This window comes from Apium graveolens, chromosome 10, assembly GCF_009905375.1.
Source record: "Apium graveolens cultivar Ventura chromosome 10, ASM990537v1, whole genome shotgun sequence".
Classification (NCBI taxonomy): domain Eukaryota; kingdom Viridiplantae; phylum Streptophyta; class Magnoliopsida; order Apiales; family Apiaceae; genus Apium; species Apium graveolens.
In genome coordinates, this window is record NC_133656.1 from 7,217,640 (window position 1) to 7,223,486 (window position 5,847).

Sequence of the window (5,847 nt, forward strand, 5' to 3'; positions counted from 1 at the left end):
CAACTATTACTGATCAATTCTGAGCTGACTCTGCCGCTCAGGCTTTAACGTCCAACCACTAGATTCCATTGGATTCGACTTCGACACTCAGATTTTTCTGTTGAAACTCTACTGAGCTCGTCGACTGACTACTAGGTCATCTCTAGTCCATTGTTCACTTTCAGGTTCCCGATTATAACCTACAGGGTCGAAATACCCTACGTTAGACGTCTAGGTATGCTTGACATATCCTCTATACTAATTCTTCTCCAGCGATATTCAAACTCGACTTGTAAATATGAATATTATAATAACACACACAACAAATAGGGTTCACAATCTCGAAGATCGGTTCGGTGTTCGTTTTCGAAAAATATATATATATACTCTTTATTTTACGTAATCAGGGTTATCGATTTGGCAAAATATTTCATTACATCGTACAACCAAGTTTTGTATATAAAACATACACATATACATATAGTCACTTGACATCCTGATGATCATTGGATACGTTCCCGTATTTACATAATTCAGCTTCCAGGAAGTCGGGCAGCGTCTCCTTTGTTTATCGGACTACCCATCGAAACATCAATCGACGTCAAATCCCAAATACGACAATCGCAACAATTATCCAATCACTGCTTCAAACTAACAATATCAATCAAAATCCACACATTTTCAAATTCCAACTCAATCATAATTATTAATTATTACTCGTATTTTATTTTCAAAATATTAGGACTCAGATATATATCATCATCGTCCACCGTCCGCTCGTCGAAATTCATCGCGGACGGTGATAAAATTCGTCGGTGCCCGAATAATTTCGGGTTTCCACACGAATTTCGCCGATAAATAATTAAACAATTTTTTCCCATACAAAGATTACATCACGAATACTAATCAAATTTGTTCCTGTACAAAATAATTAAACCCGAATTAAATTAACAAAAGCTGCAACACAGACACAACAACAGTACTTGCACACACGCGCCGGCCACCAGGCCAGCAACACACAGCGGCGGCCGGAGATAAAAGGAATAGGGCACGAAGTATAATAGCACACACTCCTGCTACACACCCAACACATGTATATATGAATGTACATATACATATAGAAGGGCAAGAACAGAAAAAAAGAAAGAATCCGGAAGTTAACTGGTAAACAAAACAGGTACACAGCATCGCCCAAGACAGCCACCAGGCCGGAGCGGCGGCAACTTGCCGGAATAAGAGGTCGTCGGAACAACAAGAACCAATGGCGAGATCGCCGAAGAAAGAGGGAAACAACAGCGAACCAAGAGGAACAAAAGAGGGGGAATAATCGAGAAAATTAGAGAGACTCCAGGGAATTAAGAGATGAATTGATAAAAAGATGAGAACAATTGGTTTTATCTGGTAATTGATGTGTAAACAGCTGCCATGTATTTGCTGCAAAAATAAGACACGTGTCCTGTCCTTCCTGATAATCCGATTTTTAATTCAAAATTTACAATATAACGAATTAAATTGCCTTTGAAACGAATTCAGAATTTTACGAAAACAGTCTTAAAATGTTACAAATATCCCGAAGTAAATAAAAACGTAAATTTTGTAATTTTAAAATAATTTCTAAAATACACTTTATACCCGCTTTTAACAAATAACCGAAACAACACGCTGGTGAAATTAATCCCGAAAATTTCCAAAATAATTTTAAAATTCTCGGAATATTCCAAACTTAAATAAATATGAGTTTCATAATTTTTGAAGAATTCTAGAATTAAATATGGATTTTACAAATAAAAGCATTCAGAAAATTATTTATAGATAAATAATTAATAAAATATTGATTTCTCAATTTTATAAAATCCTAAAAATAAATATTGTAATTGTAAAATCATAAAGACAATTTTAGAAACATCCCCAATATTTATGCAAATAAATTTGCAATAAATCCACTTTTCAAAGTGAAAACAATTCAATACGATCCCATAATTAATCGCGCGGACAACCCAGTACACTATAAAACACATATGGATAATAATCAAACAACACATAGCGGTCAAAACCAACACATATATTTTATTTATTTAATAATTTCCATAATTGCACAATTAAATAATTCAAAAAAAATACAGGAGTCGTTATATCCTTCCTTTCTTAAAAAGATTTTGTCCTCAGAATCTAGTTTAATTACACAAGTAAGGATATATGTCAAGCATATCTGACTCTAATTCCCAAGTAGACCCCTCTACTCGAGGGTTCAAACGTACTTACTATAGATATACACTCATTTCCAATGACTCGCCTTTAACGATCAAGAGTTTGAGTTGATTACTCTATGCAGAACAAAGTTGGACAAGAGCTCCACTGGCTCCTGATCAATCACTTAATATAAATCAGATACTTATCATTTTTAACTTTAACAGGCTAAACACACTATATGTGCACACTGTTGTGACGGTAATGTCAATTCATGAATAACTTTATCTATATTTATCAATACCTCGAATGGTTCACTAATTTTAGAACTTAACCTGTCTCTTCTACTTAGACTTATCTAGTCTTTTTCAAGATGAAACTTGTACTAACACTACTGGCCTATTTTTATACTCATATTCTCTCTCTCGATATGATTTCGCCTTCTTTCTTTGTCTACTCCGGGCTACTTCAATCAATATCGTTACGCTCTTGGTGTGCTGGATTAACTTAGAATTTAACCATTTTCTTTCTCCCACTTTATCTCGATAAAAATGGGGACCTACACTTGCGTTCACATAAAGCTTGGTAAAGTGGCATTCCAAAGCTGACATCGCTGATAAATGATCGTTCCAGTGTTTCCTTAAAACTTCACCTCTCAACATATCTTACATTTCCTAAATCATTTCCGTACTTTGACTCTCCGCATAAGGATGTTAGACGGTGCTCGTTTTCCACTTGGTTTATAAACGTTTAAGCATCTCTTATCATTTTTTTATCAGTTAAGGCTGAAAAGTAGTCTTATATATTCACGTATTATCACCTTTAAGTATTTAAACTTTAAATTCCACTCTTTCCCATTCGTCTATTAATTTCTCGGTCGTCTTAATTACATTCAATCTTCTCTGTCGGCATAATGCATCTGTTACCATACAGCTTTTCTTAGGTAGTTGTTAATGGATTAATTCAGAATCTTTTGTTAACCCTAGTCAAAATTTCATTCTTGAAGACTCAACGTATAGTTGTTTTCCTTCTGATTTTTAGAGAAAAATCCTTGGGCATCCCACGCAGACTCTCTTATTCCTTGATAGCTGAGGATGTTATCAATAAATACAGTTTACTTATCCAAATACTCTTTATACACCACATTCCTTAATTCCTTATAGCCGCTTGATACACTTGTCATTTCACATAATATCATCAGAGCTTGCAATGCTCTGAACTCACTTTATCGTAATCTCTGATATTTTCTCAGGTCAGATCTTAAGTTAATTCTCAATACATAACACACTTCTTAAATTAGGTCTTATAAGTAATCAATTCTTTATAGGGTCTCACTTCTTCTTATTCATTGTTTTGTTAAACTCCCGATAATCGGTACATACTCTTATAATTTCATTCCTTTTCTCCATGAACATCATTGGTACCTTTCACGATTCACTGCTTGTAAAACCATTCCATGGGTCTGCTTTATCCGTTAGGCCTCCAATAGTTCACCTTAATTCTTTGACGTGTCCAACACTTTCTAATCCATTTTGAAATATCCTTTTTATACCTGGTTATCGCTGTTTTTCTTTTATTTCCATATATTTTGGCATCTCTTCAATAGAGTATATACTTTATACTATGGATTCCCTGTGGCATCTCATTTCTTAATTCTCTTACTTGTAACTTCCAAGTGCTGGAAGAGAACCTGGGGATATCGTGATCATTCTCCTGGGCGCATAAATTTCCTCTCACTACTGCTAACATCGTGATCCATTATTTTCTTTCGACATCTCCTTATTTTTCTCTTAACAACTTCGACTGAAAGGTCATACTATCCATCCTTGCTCCTGTTTGGATTATAAATTCTGACTCCTAATTCCAACTTTTAAAATTCCATAGAAAATTCTTCCAGTATAGTTTTTATGTCTGTTATTGCTTTCCTCTATCTTTGTTTTTCCTCGTGAATACATACTTGAACCTCTTATGGCCCGTATAGATCTTACACCTTTCTCCGTACATATCATGTTTCCCAAATCTTTCAAAACGAATAATAATACTGTTAATCTCAAATTATGGGTAGGATACTTCTGCTCATAAGGTTTCGGTTATCTGGATGCATATACAATAACTCTATTGTGCTGCATCAACACACATCCTATTCCCTAATGAGAAGCATCACTATAAACTACCAAACCTCCTTGATACTTTTAAATTGATAAAACAGGTGCTGAAACCATTCTTTCATTTAACTCCGCAAAACTTTCCCTTCATCCTTCTCCATTTCACAAAACTTCTTGCTTTTCCTGGTTAGCTTCGTCCAAGATATTGCAACTTTCACGAAATCTTGCACAAATTTTCAATAGTAACCGACCCATGATAAAACTTCTTACTTTTGTTGGTGTTTCTGGTCTCTTTTCATTCATAGTAATTTTAACTTCTGCTGAATCTCTTTTGATCTTCTCTACATTGACTATTTTTGCTAATAACTATATTTCATACAACTTCTTTCTTCTCCAACTTCCCAGTCATCATTAAATGCTTTGCATGGTCCTCCGTTGACTTTAAGTATCACAACTATAACTTACTCGGATATTCCTTAAAGGTGCTGTCCATCCAGTTCAAATATTACTAGTATATTGGTTAATCCAATTGACGATACGAGAACAGTACTTAGTTCTGAAAATTATCTTTGATATATCCATAGGTTTAATCTTTAGTTGGTGAAATACCAAGTCTTAAATCAATCTCATAAAAGTACTTTGCTTCTTTCGTTTGATCAAACAAATCATTGGGTCGAGGTAACAGATACTTGCTTTTGATAGTAAACTTGTTGAGCTCTTGCTAGTCGACGCATAATCACATACTTCTATCTTTCTTATTAACATTTAATACAGGTGCACCTTATGGGGTACACTAGGTCTAATCGCTTCTTCTTCTAGCATTTCTTGCATTTACTTTGCTAACTCCTTCACTTTAACTGGCGCCATTCTGTGCGGGGCCTTGGATACTGGCTTCATTTCAGGTGCTAAGTCAGTCACGAACTCAATTTCTATATCCGAAGGAAATGTTGATAACTCATCCAAAAACATATCTTGGAACTCCTTAATTACTATAAAATCTTCAAACTTTGTTTACTTCCGACTTTTATGTATTCCATAATCACCATAATACTCATATCTTGATCACCGTAATCATCATTAACAAATTCGTTACCTTCTTTCATCTTCTGAATCTCCTCACCTTCTCATTTGGCATCCTCAGAATTATCTTTTCGTCACGACGGTCTGTCTGGACATCACGCTTTAGTAGTCAATCCATTCTTTAGAATAATATCAAATCCTCTTATCTTCCAGGATATCAATTCTACACAACTTATTGCCAGGAATCTCAATTTCACCATTGGTACTCACTTATGTAACAACTACACGTTCTTGACTTGCTAGTCCTTTAATCACAATCTTATCAATTCAACAGGGTAATTCATCTTATCAACAAAACTTTGAGAGATAAACAATTAAGTTTCTCCCACATCTTTTAATACTTTAACGCATAAGGTATTTACCCTGATCATCCATATCATCACGTCCATATTCTGAATAACATATTTCACAAGAAAATCGCATATTCTCATTCTCGAAAACGTATTCCTTATTGGAGTAAATTCCATTGATTCTTAGTGGATTCTTCACTGGGACT